General features: G+C 33.8%; 1 long non-coding RNA gene across 2 annotated transcripts in view; it reads left to right on the forward strand.

The window, feature by feature from the left end:
* The window catches only part of LOC118191502 (uncharacterized), a 179,286-nt gene extending 160,636 nt beyond the window's left edge, over positions 1-18,650 (forward strand). For both annotated transcript variants that reach the window (XR_004758609.2, XR_004758608.2), the window contains 2 exons: positions 12,845-12,966; positions 17,143-18,650. This is a non-coding gene — a long non-coding RNA (uncharacterized LOC118191502). The remainder of the gene's footprint in view (positions 1-12,844; positions 12,967-17,142) is intronic.
* The last annotated feature ends 1,079 nt before the right edge of the window (positions 18,651-19,729 follow it).

Genomic DNA, 19,729 nt, shown 5'->3' on the forward strand with positions numbered 1-19,729 from the left:
ATATTATAAGTTTAATTATTTATTTTTTATTTACCTCTTTTACATTGCTTGATTTTAATTATTAATTAATTATTATTATATTAGCCCAAAGGGGCAATTTGCTCAGAAAGGCTATTAATTTCGTTTTGACATGTTGCATTGGTTCACTATAAATGGTGTTCCACTTTTCAAACTGTTGCCATCAAATAGAGCTCTGCGAGGAGAAATTAAATAATAAAGAATCTGCATGAATGTATGTATGTTTCTCGCACTGTGAAAAAACAACGGTACCTGGAGATATCAAATTTTGAATAACGTAGTCCTTCATTCGCATACGGACATCTGGAAGCCCAAATTTAGAATTTGTTTTATTACCTATTCGATATTTTGTAGAACTTAAACGAATTTTTGATTAACAAACTCGATGGTTTTAAAGCCAGCAATAGCAACACTATATGGGAAAAAAAAAAAAAAAAAAAAAAAAACTCTTCCATCTCCAGCGCGCGAGACAGAAATTCTAAAGCATTATGCTCTTTTTAAATTGTGTGATGTTTTTATTTTGTGATATTGCTATTAAATTGAATTTTATGGTTTAAGTGCGAAGAATATGATATTTGATAAATAAAGGTAACACACAAAACGTGAAAAATCGCCACTTTGGGCTTAATATAAAATTTTGATTTTATGTATTTATTTAATTGTTTTTGCTTCACCTGTACTGCAGGCTTTCTGTAGAACTTCGACACTCTATTTTTAGAAATGGATATTTCCATCATTTTGATAATTTCCTGTATATTGTTTTACTGGTGAATACAATTTGCTGGAAGTTTAAACAATGTTTCTGAAAAGGCAAAAATTTTATTCAATATAATACAGAGCTCTGTTACCAAAATCTAGCGAAACTACTGACCTAGATATAAAGTGTTCAACGGATCTATGACGTTGGGGTGCCGCCTTGTAATATAATTGTTACCATGCCATCGTTATTTACCACCGTGAATGGCAACAGTGGGAATTCCGTCCGATCCATTTTCATTCATTACCGTCTTAATTGTTTTACTCACAAAACCTACACAGCTCCAAAAACGAAAATTTCAGCTATGTGATCTTTTGTCCTTTTCACTCATATAGTTCATATTATAGTTAAAAAAAATAAATAAAATAGATATTAAAAATAAAGAAAAGGAATCGTGCGAATTGCTACAACAACAGGTTAAGCGGAACTTGGGAAACGAATTGTTTCGGCTTGGCTTCACATCACTTCACTGACACTTAGTGAATGAAAACTCTGATGAAGACGGTTACAGTTTATTTTATTTTTTTATCCGCGAGTCACGGCTTTATGCTTCTAATATGGTCGAAGGAAAGCAGGGGATGTGCGATAAAAGGAACAAACATTTAAGGGACCGTCATAACCGGATACTTGCACATTCGAACGTATGCAAGTTCGTATGCGTATTAGAAAAAAACCAAAGCGCTAGCAAATTAGTCTAAATATTTTTAATGCAGAACCTATGGAAGCCGAAAATATTTAAGTAATAAATTAGGAAAGGAGAAAATAATTATTACTTATGAAATTCACTATTAACCGCAGTTGTTCTGATAAGATAAAACTGAATTTTAATTAGATACATTGTGTGATTTTCTTACTAACCGACTACTTTACAAATTATTTTTTGCCTTAAAGAATAATCAAGAATTCATTAATATATGTTAATGATACAAAGTGATATGAAATAATTGAAAATTTATATAAGAACATAAATAAAAATTTACAGAGGAATAATTTGATAATCCAATTAAATTAATAAAAACATGATAACATATGTTGAAGAATAACATTCGGATAGCATTAATCAATTTTTTTATAAACAAATCTATCATAGTTTAAAAAAAAAAAAATCTGAAAGCTTTCAGATTTTTCATTACGCCCAAAGGGGCGTTTTGTTTTAACGTTTTATGTGTTACCTTTAGTTATTAAATATCATGTTCTTCGCATTTAAACCATAAAATGCAGTTCAACGGCAATATCGCAAAATAATTTTTAAATGTGCATATCTTTAAATTTTCCGATACACAGTCTCGCGCGCCGGAGTTTTTTTTTTTTTTTTTTTTTCCTTACAGTGCTGCCATTGAACGCGCTGAGTTTGTTAATCAAAAATTCGTTAAAGTCTTACAAAATATGAAATCGATAGTAAAACAAATTCCAAATTAGGGCTTCCAGATGCCAATATTCGGTGGAGGATTACTTTATTCAAAATTCGATGGCTCTAGGTAATCACAATGCTAGAAACTTGCATACATTTATGCAGATTCTTCATCACTTAATTTCTTCAAATATAACACAGGGCGATAATATTTGGTGGCAACAATTTGTGAACCGACATTTATAGTTAATCAACGCAAAATGGCAAAAAGAAATTAATAGCCCTTTTGGGCTAACGCCATTTGGGCTAATAAAATTGGTTTAACAAAATGAATTTCGTTACAAAGGAAAAAAAAAAAAGTATTCAAATACACCCACACATATATATATTTAAGCCGACGGAATATTTCTTTTCTCTATTCATAAGCATCTTTGAGAAACTTAGTTGTTATTCTTAATGTTAAGAGAATCATTGAAAGAATTATTAGAATTCAATGCTTGTTTTAAAACTAGGCATTAGAAGTTTTTAAACGGGTCGCCCTAATGATATAATGGTTAGGTGAATCGACTGCGATACCAAAAGTCCTGGGTGCGAATCCCGAAGATGGCATGGATGAAACTGTCCGTCTTTTCATAGGAGGCAAAGGTGGCCCACCTATTAGTTGCCTCCATAATAAAATGACCACCACTTCTGCCCTAAGTAATCCTCATTCAGCAAAGTCTTGACAGGGTCTCTTCCATAACCACAGGTGACAAATACTCATCTTCTGAAAGAACATTATAAATTCCGCTACAAATTTTAATATCCCAAAGAGATTTAATGCTGATAGTCATATAACAGGCGGTACAGCAACTCAGCTGGTAGTTAAGTGAGTAAGTCCTTAGTGGTGGCCAAGCCGAAGTCGGCCGAGGGCTCACCATTGGAGCAAAAAAGTTTTTAAACGTTACATATCTGAACTAATAGTTACTTCTTATTGTTGAATCTATAACATGTGTGCATAGATTGTTAAACAGCTTGGTACTGAGTTCATTTTATTTTCGGCAGAACACTCCCTCTTCATGAATTGAAGTTTTCTTAGCTTTGCTTACGTGCAAGACGGTGAAACTTTCCTCATAATCGCTTCTTCGAAGGCAATTTTCCCAACCAAGCTATCTTTGTGACTAGACCTATTAACAATTATTAATATACCTGTTCTGTTAATTAGTAAATACTCACAAAGCAGTCTTTTGATGCTATTTTGGGTTGAAAATGTGTAATAAACTCAAAATGGCGTCAAGAAACTGCTTTATAAAGAAAGTTTATAACTACTAGAGTAACGTAAAATTTTCGATGAAAAATTACCACTTCCGGTTCAATAATTCTAACAGGATTCTTACATAGTTTTTAACTATCGGAATTACTATTTATATTTTTAATAAGAATTAACATAATTTCTTAAATTCGTTTCTGAATGAACTGCGAATAAATTTAGCTATATTCGTGCACTTTGCGCCGAAGCAAACGCATTTATGAAGATTTCCTCCACGAAGGCATCTATCCCTTAGACGGGTAGCCCTTGCGTGCTTTACACCGTAATCCTGATAATTATGAACATTCATTGAGAAGAAAGTTACTTACAAAATTCGGAACTTTGCATTGTATAATAAAGACAGATTATTATTACAAAACAAGTGGCAACAATTTGCTGTTCGAATAACAGAGCGTAGTAAATTAAATTTATGTATAGTCCCTACGCTATGACCCACGGAAGACAGGTATGATTGGAAAGTAAAATAAAAAGAAAGCAAAACCGAAGATGTTATACAAAAGAGAGAACTGTGAAATAAGCAGGGAAAAAAAAAATTCCAAAAAAAAGGGGGGAGGTAAGGGCACGGCAGCGAGTCCCAGACTGCGTGGTGTCGACAACTGGAATGTGCCTCGCTCGAAAAAAACTTAATGAACCGGACGAAGGAATAAAAAATAAATAAAATATGTGGGTTACTCTAGCTTCTGGTAGCCCAGTGAACTTTTTTTTTTTTTCGCCAACTCGCCAAAATAGTATATTTTCTTTCGCTCTCTTCCCTTTCGAACAACTTGATTTTCGTACCCCACGTTAAGAAAGGAATTCCAAACATTCAGGTTCAGATTTTTGCTGTCTGAAGATTGAGATAGCCGTAAAATACTGTGTCGTGGAGAATGTAACGATTTGATATCTCTCTTTATATTTTGGTAACCTAAGGACAATCTATTTGAGAATAAGAAGGCTTATTTTTAATTAATATTCAATATTATAAGTGATTTTTGAAGGTAAAATTAAGTATCCCTACTGCACAGGAAAGGATAGTATTGGATTGGATTATTTAATTATGGCAAAGCGCACGAGGGCTATCCGCATAAAGGAAGGGATTCCTTCGTGGAGGACTTTCTAAAGGAAGCTGGCTGGTATACATGTTACCGTGAAAGACCGAAATGTCGGCTTTCACCGAAGAATATGAACATTCACCAAATACGTCGGTGAAAGATCGAATATTGCACTACATTCTTGTATATTCGGACCCTCACCGGTGTATGTCGACAATCACAGATATGCTCTGGTGAAAGTCGAAAAGAGAGATCATAAAGTGCCATAATAGTTTAAGTTGTTGCAATAAATAAGATTTGAATCACATAATTTAGTAAGTTTCTTATGACTGTTATTTTATTTTCTCATTTAGAACGTACTGTATAATTAAGTAAGTTTTTAACTTCTATTATTTTCCTTTCTCATTTTGGCCCACCAGCGGCCGAGCGGTAAAGACGCTGAACACTGGTAGTTCGGTCCGAGGTTTGAATCCCGCGAACGGGCTGGCTGCATGGGCGTTTTTGTGGTTTTCCCCATGTGTAACGTGTATACGAGCCAATTTCCCTGAGAAAGTCCTCCACGAAAGGCATCCCTCCCCTTAAGCAGATAGCCCTAGTGTGCTTTGCCATAATTAAATACACCACACCACTACACTTTTCTCATTTTGAATGTATTGCGTGTTTTAGGTTCTCATGTTCTTATTTCAAGTTTCAAGTGCGTTTATTCGCGACTGAATTACGGAGAAGAAAGTATAACATTGTTATATGTTCAACATTCACCATTAGTACATGGTGAATGTCGACATTGACCGGTGTAAGTCAGAAATAAGAGTATTTGGAAAATATTTCGGACATACACCAAGAGACTATGTGAATGTTGACATTCACCGGTAAAAGTCGACATTCTCCAGATTTCGGTGTTTCACCGTAACATACACATTACACATGGGGAAAACCACGAAAACGGCCATGCAGCCAGCCCGTTCGCGGGATTCGAACCTCGGACCGAACTACCAGTGATCAGCCACTTTACCGCTCAGCTGTTGGTGGGCCTCACAGGAGAGAAAAATAAAGGTTATGTAATAATCGTTTCATTTCAACTTATTTTTAGCTCCAGAGATGCTGTTACTCTGTCCTCAATTTTTTGTTAGTATCACTTTTTAAATAAAAGGATATTGACCCCAAATGCTATCATCATGTTTTATTTTGAAACAAATATTATAAAGAATATAAAAGAATGTATGGCAACACTTAGCATTCCATCGAGAATTCTAAAGATATGCTGTTTTTAAATATTTTGTGATTTTGCTATCGAATTTTATGTGGCCAAAGTAAGTTAAGTACGAAGAAGGTGACGTTTAATTACTTAAGTTAAAAAAGATAACAAAAAAAGTGTGTAAGTCACCTTATTAAGAAAACTGAACATTGATATGATGAACTGAGAAAAGCGTGGGAAAACCCCACAAATGGTGAAATTTAACACTGTGCTTTTGGGATTTCTAAAAATATGCTGCTTTTAAAAACTTTACGATTTTTCTTTAAAATTTTATGTGGTGTAAGTGTGAAGAAAGTGGTGTTTAATAATAAAGCTAAAAAGACAAAAAAAAAAAAAGTTGCGTTAGCAGGAGAGAATCCAAGAGCAGAATGGTTTACTGTGAGCTCAGCGAAAGCATAAAAAAACCTAAACAAATCTTCTAGGGCGAAGTTCAAATCTGAATAATTTCAGTTTTTTTTACTTCCTTGTACGAAGTAAAAAGGAAGTATTGTAATCACAAAAAGTTTCAGGCAGCATATTTCAACGAAAATATCCAGTTTGACCGCTATCGAATGCAATTTAACGATGTTTTTGCGTGATATCGGTACGTAAGGACAGAATAAAAGACTCGTTTCCTCCAAAAAAATTATAAAACTGCTTTAAAATTAATTCTGAAAAGAATTTTTCGTGGCGTCTGTACGAACGTATGTACGTACGTGCGTATCTCGCATAACTCAAAAACGAGTAGCCTCAGAAAGTTGAAATTTTGTATATATGACTGCTATAACATGTAGATGTGCACCTCGTATTTTGGTTGCAATCGGCCGCACCAAACGTATATAAATATATTTATATATATATCCACTCTTTACCCGGCTCGTGATCTCAGTTTCTTTACTCTTATATGTTTGTAAATTGTACGTTTTTTACTTTAAAAATGATTGAATTATGTTGTTCTTATCTTCCGGTTAAGGTTTTTATGCCTTTAGTAAATCTGTATGCAATATTTTTAGAATTATCAACAATTTTAAAGTTGTTTATGTGCCGCTAAGCCTTTTTTATATGGCGGCCATTAATGTTTACATTTGAAACAGCAGACTAGTGGATTTGTTGCCAATCTAGAGAAACTTAGCTTCGCAACAACAAAGATAACGGCTTCATTTATTATTGCCAATTAAATCATGCTTAAACCTTTCTGGAATTTTCTCGAGGAAATAAGTGTTTGAGATTTACTTCGTAATTTTTAATATAGATATTTTGAGTTTTTATGTATTTTTACCTTCTCGCGAAGTGAGAACTGAATTAATTGAATGAGAAATACTCAATCGCCTGTGAAAAACTGCTTATTTTTTGTTTTATTTGCTTAATTTCTTTTATACATCATTCTAGCTTTATTATAGTATTTGAATAGAACATGCGGCAACGATTAGATAATTCTATTCTTTAAATGATATAAATTTTATGCATTATGAGTTATAATTTGAACGAAATATAATACTGTTAAGTGAATCTAGCGCCAGAGTGTCGCTATGGTAAACAAATACTAGAGTGAATTTTTAAGAATGCATTTATTCTATCGTGGTTTATGCGCTGTCGGCGAAGAAGATTTAATTCAATTCAATAAGTTTAAATGAAATTCAAGAAAAAATGCGTATAATTTAATATTCCGTACAAGGAAGTCATGTGGTATACACATCAGATTTTTAAAGCTTATTTTAAGCTATGTTTTACTTGCTGCCTTAATTAAAATTTTGTAACGAGTTTTTCATTTACACTACTATTTCAATTCTTGCGTTGCTATTAGTTCACTTTGTGTTTTATAATCAGAAAAGCATCTCGGTTATGTAAGGTTACTTTTAATTGTGCTTTCAGTGTGTGGAATATATATACAAACTAGATTTCTTTAATAAGTATTTCATGAAAAGCACAAATGCAAGGTGAATGACGCTTGTTCAATGACGTTCTTACTTAGCTCATTTTAACAGCTGACGACAATCTATTGAAAATACAGGAAATTTAAATCACGTGAATTTTTTAGATACCAATATATTGGAAAGTCAATCAAAAAGGCCTGAACTGAACTTTTTTAATGATGAGTGCACAATACTTGTTCGTATTAATAAGGTAAATTACGTAAACTGAAAATTTATAGAATCAGATGCTACGAAATAAAAACCTAATACTCAGACTTACCATCTAATAATAAATATTTGCATAAAACTTTATTTTTAAACTCGTTTGGTTCAAGTTATTTCTGCCCATTGCTTTACTTCAACTCTTCCGGAAGATGTAAATTTTAGAGTAAGATATTTATTTAATGTTTAGAATTTGCTCAGTTTTCAGGTAAAATTTTTTGCTTCCCGGCTGTAACCTGGTACTTGATTTTCGTTTAATTAAGCAAATAGTCCCTATGGCTAATAAAAGAGAAGCCAGCCGTCCAACCTTGATAGTGGTTAGAGACTCTGACTGCAGCACCGAAGGTTCCGGTTTCGAATCCCGGAGAAGACATGGGGTTTGTAAATGAATAGTGTCTGTGCGACATGGGGCACTCTAAATATGCGGCAGGTCGAAAATCCTCTGGAGGGATTATAAGGTATTTCTCCCGTCTTCTTAGCACGCTTTCCTAGCGTAGTGATCAGCACGCTGAGCGCGTATTCCAGAGGTCCGTGGTTCGATTCCCGGCGAGGGTGCTGCTCATTTTTCATCTCTCCTGCTTCCAAAAAACCCTAATATCTCTACACTTGCGCCCGAACTAAAAAAAAGGTGGTGGATGATGATTCTTCACACCCAGGATTTGGCGACTGGGTCTCCTAAAACACCAGTCGCCCTTTAAAGGGGGGACATATAAGGTATTTCTCCCGCCTTCTCAGCATGCGTTTGTAGTGTAGTGGTCAGCACGCTCGGCGCCTATTCCAGAGATCCATGGTTCGAATCCTGGCGAAGGTGTTGCTCATTTTCCATTTGTCTTGCTTCCAAAAAAGCACCTAATGTCTCTACAAGATTGTGGTAGAGTAAGAGGGGTAGGAGAGTCTTGGACCCGTTCCTCCCCTGACGTGCTTTTTCTTAAAATTGAGGACGAGACTGAGCTAAAGTCGGCTCAGGCGAACTCTAAAAAGTTCGCAGAAAAGGGTGCTCGCATATGATCGCTAACCCGCCATAATGGTAGTCGATTTTCGATTCCTTGAGTTGTACGAGCACTTGGAATCGGAAAATAACACACAAAAGTCCAACGAAATGTGAAAGTCACTATATGCAGTATACACCATATGGGAGAGTCCGAACGAAAACACCTACGGCAGCAGGCCTGAGGCGAAGGTAAGTGCGCAAGTAAAGAACGTGCATATGCAATTATTATGGCAGATAATATTTACAAAGTAAGTATATATGCAGCAAGGGTACCAGAGAAAAGACAATTTGTAGTGGGATGATGCACAGGAATAATAAGGTGTAATAACAAGGTATAAGTGAGGGCTAAAGTCGGGCTGTCCCCTATATGGTCCTCAAGGCTCTTGCCAATGACAGGCGCATTTGACTTTTTGCTACGATGAATCTCGTGGGCTTGTGCTGATCATTGTCAGAGAAGTGAGCCTAGTAACAACAATAAAAGAAACGGAAGTTAAACCTGGAATTTAGTTTTAATTTCTGATGAGAATATTATCTGAGCCCTTGTAATCTTATCTGTGTTATCTGAGCCTTGCGCCATCAGATCTTATTAAGTAGTGATCAAGCTCTCCATTACTCCTTAACTTGAAAATTGTTATCACTTGAATTATCACTTCGTTGTTGCTATTGAGATTTATCATCATCAAGTTTTATTAGCAGAAAGAATCTATATTTAATGTTTCATTTTGTTTGATATTTTTTTTTTCTTTTTTTTCTTTTACTAAATTTTTTCTTTTACTAATTTGATATATTTTTTTTTCTTTTACTTTCTTTTACTTGATATTTTTTTTTCTTTTACTAATTTTTCCTTTTTTTTTTTACTAATTTGATATATTTTTTTTCTTTTACTTGATATTTTTTTTTCTTTTACTAATTTTTTCTTTTTTTTCTTTTACTAAATTTTTTCTTTTACTAATTTGATATATTTTTTTTTCTTTTACTTTCTTTTACTTGATATTTTTTTTCTTTTTACTTCTACTATAAACAACATATTGCTATAATTCACAAGGTCTGTGAAAAGTCTTATGTCTTCTGTGGATTCAACGCAGCTTCTTTTTTTTTCCCCGCCTATATTCAATTTTATGTTCTGCTCAGGATTTGAGGATTGAAACGAAATGAAAACAAATCACATCTAAACAAGTCTTTTAAGAGCTTAGACCAGCAGTTTTCAACCTTTTGGCTAATTTTATGTTCAAGTTCTGATTTAACAAAAAGATTATTTTAACTTTTTTCAATCTCTGTCGTTAACTTTAGACACAGAGATGATTCTCTGTACGTTTGTTAGGAATTTCATGCTAATTTACATTACCACAGAAAGTCAAATTTTGTAAGTTATTTCTTTCCTTTGTAGAGTTTTTAAGTTAATGTTGGAAGTGAAGAATCTTAAGAACTGATAAGCGAATAATCGCTTAAGTTCGGGTGACAAGAAACAACAAGACAGAAGGGTAACTAAAACTTTATTATTCCAATAAGATTTAACAAAACTCCGCCTGGGAGTGTACAAACAAAGCCGACACTTGGGCTTGAACTTAAGAGACTAAGAATTAAACTAAAACTAAGATCAACTAAAGAAATATAGCCGAAGCTATCAAGATTCAAATCGAGTTGGCCCTTTAACTTATTTGACTACGAAGCTTAGCAAGGGCCTGAGTACGGACGAGTCTAATAGCAGCTTTGAGAGAGAGAGTGGCCAAAAGGGCAGACTCGCGTAAATCGAGAAACTCTGATTCTCTCTCACTCTGTAAGTAACTTAGTGGTTTAAATACCGCTCCTCCTCTTTAAATATTCAATAAGATTTCAAAACTACGTTCTGGCCGGAAGTAGTAAGTTGAAGTTAAGAATTTGACAGGAAAGGAACTTTAACTTAAAATTTAACTGTTACTAAAATTAGCATAATCCTTACACCTTTATTTGCATTTCGTTTCTGGATTTTTATTTTATTATATTTGTTTAGTTTTATTTTGTAAATATAATACTTTGATGAAACATTTTGCAATCCTTTTGCCGTTATTTAATAACATCTCTTTTTTCCTTGAAATCAATATCAACATCGCATCCATATTTATTACCAAATTACCACTGACCAAATAGATTATACTGTTCAACCCTAGTTATTCTGTTGCCCTGAGTTTGCAATTCACACATCGATTAAAATATTAATAACGGTTTACCTCTGTCAAATTAGCTTTATTAATAACAGATGGCAGAAGTTTGCACCTTAGTTGCTGTAACAGCTTATGAATGATGCAAGGAATAAATTATTATATAGGGAAATTTCTAGAAGTGAGTTCAGATTTACTCAAAATATAATTGTTCTCTCATTTGTTGCATCTGCATATTTTATAATGCAATATTACTTCTGAAGAAATAATTTACAGCAAAAAAAAAAAAAAAAAAAAAAAAAAAAAAAAAAAAAAAAAACATCTAACCAACACATTTTCCATTCGAAAACAAACCCCTCTTTCCATATATTATTCTTAGAAAAACATGAAAATACAGCATAAACTGAAATATATTAGACACTTCTGCAATTTCGTTAAAATATTTAGCTAATTTACCAAATAATATAAACTATTAACGTAAAGGGCTATTAATTTCGTTTTGGCATTTTGCGTCGATTCACTTTTCAAATTGTTGCCACCAAATATTACAGCCTTGTATTATATTTAAAGAAATTAAATAATGAAGAATTGGCGTAAATGACTGTATGTTTATCGCATTATGTTAAAACAACAGTATGTACAGCCATCAAACTTTGAATAACGTAATATCCTGCTGCAAATATGGGCATCTGCAAGACCTAGTTTGGAATTTGTTTTATTACCGATTTAATATTTTGTAACACTTTAACGAATTTTTGATTAACAAACTGAACGATTTCAAAGCGAGCAATGGCAACACTGTAAAAAATAAATAAATAAATAAAAAATTCATCTGCAGCACGGGAGATTGTGTATCGGAAATTCTAAAGATATGCTCATTTTAATATTATTTTGCGATTTTGCTGCTGAATTGAACTTTATGATTCAAGTGCGAAGAACATGAGATTTAATAAATAAAGTAACACACAAAACGTTTAAAAAAAACGCCCCTCGTAATGTAAAATCTGCAAGCTTTTAGTTTTTTTTTAATTTATATTATACTATTGTTTATTTTTTTAAATCTGGTGAGTCATTAAATCGATGCCGGAACATAAAAAATATACAATACCGTCGCCGGGATTCTGACTTCGAATCTCCGGAATACGCATCGAGCATTCTTCTAGTTACATCATGAAGGCATGCGGAAAGGAGGAAGAAAATAACTTTTTAATCTTTAAAAGAACAGCCTTTTTAATTTCGCCCAAAAGAGCTGTAGCTATTAAGCAGAAGGGCTATTAGTCTCAAAACGGCATTTTGTGGCGTTTCGTTATAGAGGATGAATCTCTTTTTACATTGTTGCCACAAAATATTATCACCCTGTATAATTTTTAAAGAAATTAAATAATGAAGAATCTGCATGAATGTATGTATGTTTCACGCACTGTGGAAAAACGTTGGTACATAGATTCATCGAATTTTGAATAACGTTAGTCCTCCATCGGAACGTGGGTGCCTGGAAGCACAAACTTTGAATTTTGAATTTATTTTATTATGTATTTTGTAAAACTTTAACGAATTTTTGATTAACAAACTGAACTAAAGCAAGCAATGGCAACACTGTACGGATAAAAAAATATATATATATCTCCAGCGCGCGAGACTGCGTATCAGGAATTCTAAAGATATGCTCTTTGTAAATATTTTGTGATATTGCTGTTGGATTTTATGTAGTTTAAGAGCGAAGAACATGATATTTAACAAATAAAGGTAACAGAAAAAACGTTAAAAAAGTCCCTTTGGGGTAATATAAAATCTGAAAGCTTTCGGACTTTATTATTATTATTAATGCAGTTGAAAGAAACAATTTTCTAATAACCTGCATTTCTGTTTCTTTCTTGCAGAACTTTCAAGCAGAGTTACCAACCACATATGCAACTGAAAATTGTGAAGTTTATTAAAGTGACTGGCTGAGTTGGATGAACTATAAAAACACATCTTATTTAAATAATAAAGGAAAAATTAAGTAAGTTTATGTTAGGAATGCTTAATTTTAAATGTCTTTTCATGTTTCCATACTGTTACTACTTACATCAATATTAATGCATTATTAAAATTACAACATTGTACTTCTAAAAGTTCAATTATTTCATGATAATATATAGAATATATAGAACGACTAGTATTGAAAAAAAAAAAATATTCTAATTTAAATTTCATGTCTTTATTTTTCATTAATCTTGTTTGGGTTACATTTGCTTAGTTAATCTAGCATATGTTCAACATTAATTTTATTTTGTAATATAGGGAGTCAAAAATCTTATTTTACTTAGGAATATTCAAGTCTTTCTTTATGGTAGGTTTTGAAACTTTTAAAGTGTTTCTTATCAAGAGCTTGAAAACAGAAATTTGAATTGATTACGAATAGCTTGTAAGGTAATTTTATGTTAATTAATCAGCTTTTATGATTAGGTTCTTTTAGTATAATTTCTTCTTTCCGTCAAAGAGGATTTTTGCCTGCTCGTGCAAATTCTGCAGCTCGATATCTTAGTTTTTTTAGTTCCACACGGTTTTCTACTCGTAGTTCTAGTTTTAAACGTTTTGTTCATTAATGATTCATTAATGATGTTCATTAATGATACTTTCCTATGCTTAGTTTCTTTGGTGAAAATGTCTTCCAGAAAAAAAAATGTCAAGCCTTTTATAAGCAATTTTTTCTATCAGTTTGATCATAGCATGGATCAGTCTTAAAATGTTATCTTTTTTCTTACAGACATTCAAATAATTTACGAGGGGTTGTTAATCCTCAGGGCTTAAGATGCATCACAGTTCTGATTGAAATCGAAGTGTCTCGTATTCTCTTTCCCTCTCTGAATTCTTCAGAGAACATTTTTCAAAGAAGGAACCTTTGTTAGATATCTTACATCTCAACAGCATCAATATACAGATGGATTAATAACGGAATCAAAAATATTCTCTCTAGATCAGTGTTTCTTAATCGGTTTTGCCTCACGTACCCCTTCTACCATCGCTAGAACATCATCTCCAAAATTCGAAAAATACTATATACGTATATATATTTATTTACATTGAGATTATTTTTAACATATTGAATAAATGGACCCCTTGAGTGGCATGACCGCCTTTCTCTTGCAATGAATTTTGTTGCTTTTTGATGCATATTAGATTATAATTTAAGCTATTTTACAATAATTTTATAAATAATTAAAATAATATTTAAATATTTTGCTTTCTTACTTTATTTAACGATGTAATTATATCTTAATGAATGGAAGTTTAAGGAAACAGAGACTAAAACAAATTATTAGAAAAATTTAGCTAGAGCACTTTTAAATACAAGCTTTCATGAGGAGATTCAAAACGCCGTGCCACTCAGATGGTTAAACAACAAAAAGTACAGAAAATGTTGATAAATACCGAAAATTTAATAAAACTAGTTTATATCTGCATATTCATAAGCTAAAATTCAATACTTAACAACTAAATAAAAGGCTGACTGCATTTCCCTCCTGACATTATGAGGTTCGTTTGAACATTCGTACATTGGGAGTTAACATAATAAGAAACATAGATGGGATATTTCTAAATATTCTGAAATCTGACTGATCGCATTCCCCCCCCCCTGGCACTGAGATTCACTTCCAGGAGAGAATTCCCACCCCCCTACGGGCTGAGAACTCCAGCTAGCGATCATTTATTTTCTTGAACATACATGTTAGCTTATTTATGCCTTACTATATATATATATAGTATTTTATGAATATAGTATGAATATAGTATTTTCTACACTGGTTATCATAAATTAAGGAAAAATCACAAAAATAGCGATAATTCCCTAAAAAAAAAGCTAAACGGTGTAAAATTTGAATATGTTGCTAAGTAAGAGTAGCTGAGTAAAACTGCGATATGCAAATTAGTGGCGCTGCTTTCGGAATACGTCATCTGCGAGGAGCATAAAAGTCCATGTTTGAGAGCAAGCCCACATATTTCACTGTGACAGTGACATCAGAAATCTGAGATAGCCAATTTGTAATAAAGACCTCCAGGCATCATTTGCCTGCAGAACTGCGGTGGAGAGCCATTGGGAGACTAGAGGCAGGACAAAGTCAAACAGAAATGACCAGATGGCTAAATGTGAGTACTTCTGTGGTTCATAGACTTTGGAGGCAATTTCAAACCACAGATTCGGTATCTAGGAGGTTCAGCCAAGGACGGCCAACTGCTACGACGAGGGCCGATGACCGATATTTGACATTATGTGCACGCAGGAATAGAACCGCTACTCCGACTCTTCTTAGATCCTCCCATGCTGCAGCCACCGGAAGGCTGGTGTCAACGTCAACTATGCGTAGAAGGCTTCGCGAAGGTGGTCTGTATGCGAGGCGAACAACCATTTGCGTGCCGCTCAAGTCACGCCATAGGAGGGACCGTTTTCAGTGGGAACGACAACATGTCCACTGGACGCCTGACCAATGGTGGGCGGTTCTCTTTACGAATGAGTCCAGGTTTAGTCTAGAAAGCGATAGTAGGCGTTATTTGATATGGAGAGAACCTAGAACCCGTTATCTTCCGTCAAACATCCGTGAAAGAGATGCATACGGAAGGGAAAGTGTCAGTGTTTGGGGTGGCATCTCTTTGGGTGGAAGCACAGACCTTCATGTTTTTCCAAGGAGAAACATGAATGCTCATGTTTATAGAGATGACATCCTTGATGCTTATGTGCGCCCATATGCTGTGGCAATAGATGATGCTTTCCTGTTACAGGACGACAATGCAAGACCACACAGGGCTCGCATCGTATGTGATTATCTTCAACAGGAAACAATTATGCGCATGGAGTGGCCAGCTCAATCCCTGACTTGAAACCTATCGAGCACGTTTAGGATGCTTTAGGGAGACGTCTAGCTGCTCTCAATCCGCCCCCTTAGACCCTTGCCGCGCTTGCAACTGCTTTGCAAGAGCATAGGCTCTCGCTTCCTATGGAACTGATAGACAGCATAATTGAAAGCATCACACAATGCTGAATGTGCTGTATTGCTTCTAGAGGCGATTATATTCCATGTTGAAGGTACTTTTACTATAGCAAATTGACATCTTCGATTTGTTCATTTTATATGTGTGCTAATTTCTATACTACCATAATTGTCTGGTAATTTCTTTTTATTTTATTTGATACCTTACTATGTGTTGTATATTGAGGGTAAGTTTCAGAAAATTCTACATGTAACGTTTTCAGTAATCGTGATTTTTGTGATTTTTCCGTAATTTATGATAACCAGTGTAAATAAAACGGTCGTAGCAGAGAAAATTTTGATAACGGTTGCAATAATAACAGTCGAACGTTTTAGTTGTAATAAAAAGTCTGCTTTTAACTATTTTTAGTAGTTTGTCAAAGTGTGTTATAATATATACTGTAACATTATTAAATAACTCCTGCTTAGCAATAACTGGCTTGCACAGTACACGTTAATCACTTAATCTGCTAAGAAGTCTTCGTATTGAAGGGATAAAACTGACTGATAGGTAGTTTAATTTGAAAATATTTGATTATGAATAAGGCTCTTTTGTTTACAATACTACATTCAGTATAAACTTTAAATGCTTTTAGTTTTCGTATGAAAATTTGACAAACTTAGAATTTAACTGACATATATGTGGTAAAATATCTAATGTTTTATAACGAAGGAGAAAATTTAATTAATAATGCAAATTTTAACCATAATATATTAATGCAAATGTGAGTCATATATTACAGGTGGTGGAAGGATAAAAATTTGACGTGTCAGGTATTCTTTGTGTACACTTTCTTTAAATCGCATACATCAAAACCATTAAATTTTCGAGTCCTTTGCTTTCTAGCTATAAAATAGTCATGGAAGGCACCACTGAAAATATTTCTGTCTTCAAAATCTTAAAGAAACAGAATCATACCACATCCGTGTAACTTGCAATACTTGAATTTTGCTGTCAGTAGTCATTAGAGTACTCGGTGTAGAAGGTTTGTACTACGAAGTCATTATCTGAGATTGCGTAATTTGTTTTGTAGTGCAAATGGCTTTGAAGCATTTTTCTACTTTTTAGTACCATGTTATATTTTGAGAGAGAGATAAAGAAAGCAAAAAGAAGAAGGAACATTATGGCCAAAACGATTCTAAATCAATGTTTTCCTTTTTTTTTGCAGGTGAGCTGTATGGAGTGTCAAACTTGTGGAATTGTTATTCCCTAACAAGAGATAAATGGAAGGGTAAAAGAATAAAGAGCAAAGATTCGTCACTCTGAAGCACTTACAATAAAGGAAACTCCATTAACTCAAAAATTCTACCGCATTCAGTTCAATGTGTGGATTATATCACACGAAAATACAATATTAAGGTTAGTACAGAAATTCCAAATACTAGCAATGCTTGTGGTGGAAGAAAATACAAAAATGGACGAAAAACAATCAGGAATCCGAACAGAATTGCAGAAGGGCGAGATTATCACCTATTATACTGTTGCAAAGTCCCAGAACAAGTTTGCCAAAATTTTCATTGTTGCATAGTACTGCTTGCTAGAAAAATTTGTGGCAGTGGTCTGTCAGCATATTCATACAAAATGCAACTCATTCAACCTTTGTCGCCTAATGAGAAAGGCTCGAGTTTACAACTGCTTTCAATCAACTTCTGGGAAGTGACTCTGATGTGTCGAACAACCTATGGTTCACAGATGAGACTCATTCCCATTTAAACGGATATACCAATAAACAAAATTTACGATTATGGGCATTGCAGAGTCCACATGCCGCTGTTAATAATCGTTTAAATTTAGAACTGGTTACCGTGTGGTGGGAAATATTTTATGTTGACATTTTCTCTCTAGTGTTCATTGATAGAAACATCATGAATGAAGTGTAGCTCAGGACTCTTCAGGAAGAATGTGTTTCTTTTTTGCTTGACATGCTTGATGATCCTTCAACTTGCTAATTTCAACAGCACGATGCAAGACCTCACGCGACAAGAAGAAGCCTCTATTATCTTCATGAGATATTTCATCAACTTGTGTTGTCTAACGTGTGTTGCTGGAAGGGACTTGAATGGCCACTAATATCACGGGATGTGCTGCCTCCATGTGACTGTTTCTTGAGACAGACAGAGTGTTTAAAACAACCTGCAACTATTCCCGAACTAGTCACTTATCTTGGGGTGATCCTCACAAAGTGTCTTACAGGATTCCCACACACACAGGATATCATAAAGAAGCGCCGAGTGCGTAAAGCAAAACTTTTCCACTTTTTGATTGCTCGAAACAGTGTTCTATCCATAGATAACAGGTTACTCACTTACAGATTATATGTCCCATGCTATGTTACGCTGTCCAGTCTTGGCATACTTCTGTAAATCTAGCAGAAAAATTACAAAAGGCGCAGAACTGTGTTGTGCATCAGACCTGTAACGCACCCTGGTACGTGCGCAATTCATGGGGAACTAACAGTTGTTGCACTCCGTGCTTATTATTATTATTTAGCTATAAATTTCCCTGCCAAGATGCCCTATACAATACTGAACTAAATATCTACAACTGTGATTATAGGAATACTGCTAGTAACAAAAGTCCTATGATAGTACTGAACCCTAGTATAATTTTGGAGGATTGATGTATCTTTTATTTACTGTCTTGTAAAAAAATCTCTATTATACTGTATACACTGTATATATTGTTATTTAATCTGGCATCTGTAATTCATGCTTACCTTATGTATCTATGTATTAGTCACCATCCGAGTACATTACCTTACCTTAAAACATTATTATATAGATATAAAAAAAACTTATACAAATTTATTCTTCATTGGACTAGTTATTCCCGGAAATGTACTTGGAAAGTTTTAATTTTGTTCGATTTGGGTTAGGGCCCCGCGCCAACGTAGCCTGGTGCTAAGCACTTTTCAACTACAGTATGATTCCCAAACTGAAACAGTCAACAGAGGCAGAAATTTTCGACAGTTCTGGCGACACATTAGTTACAGTGATGTGCAGTTTGAGTGTTAGGTTGCACAATGTCCGTGTCAAGGAAGGGTCACACATTGAACATATTGGGCTTTAAATTCCCAAGTCTTGATATCATTGCCATGTCACTGTCTTGAACAAATTTGAATAATTTCAGTGGTGTCATATATTAAAAATCATCCAATATATTCTTCTAATAAAGACACTCTACATTTAAATTAATGGTTACGCAATGAATCGCTATCAAGCGAGCTTCCAGCATCTATTTGTTGTACATTTCATTCCACCTTCGGGCGGGGAGAGGGTATTAAAATCGAGATGAATTTGAGGATTTGAAGATTAATTTTTAAATCTTTACGTTGAGTTTTATAGGACATTCTACATTTTCAAAGACATATAAAAAATTTGGTTTTATATGTTGCAGTTTATTTATAATGAAATTTTAAATTATTTTAAAAAGTCAATTTATTTTCTAAATCCTAACACTAATATTTTATATTTTAAAAGATCTTTATTAACCAAGGCCAATAACTTGTAAGGATTTTTCTTTATTATTAACCTTAATAAAGTACAGGGAAAATTTTTCTGCCTTTAATTTCATGTTTAGAATTTTGGCAAACCTAAGAATCGGAGAAACTTGAGTTTCTAATAATTTTCTGTAATCTTAAGTTTTCTGCTCTTTCATCTGTGGCTATTTTCAAAATAGGTAACTTTATGCAATTTTGGAGATGTAACCCAAGAATTTGAATCCCTCTTCATATTCTTTGATGTAACCTCCGCCAT

Source organism: Stegodyphus dumicola, chromosome 3, assembly GCF_044657685.1.
Source record: "Stegodyphus dumicola isolate Sdum_Otavi_A_Nest chromosome 3, ASM4465768v1".
In the NCBI taxonomy this organism is placed as follows: domain Eukaryota; kingdom Metazoa; phylum Arthropoda; class Arachnida; order Araneae; family Eresidae; genus Stegodyphus; species Stegodyphus dumicola.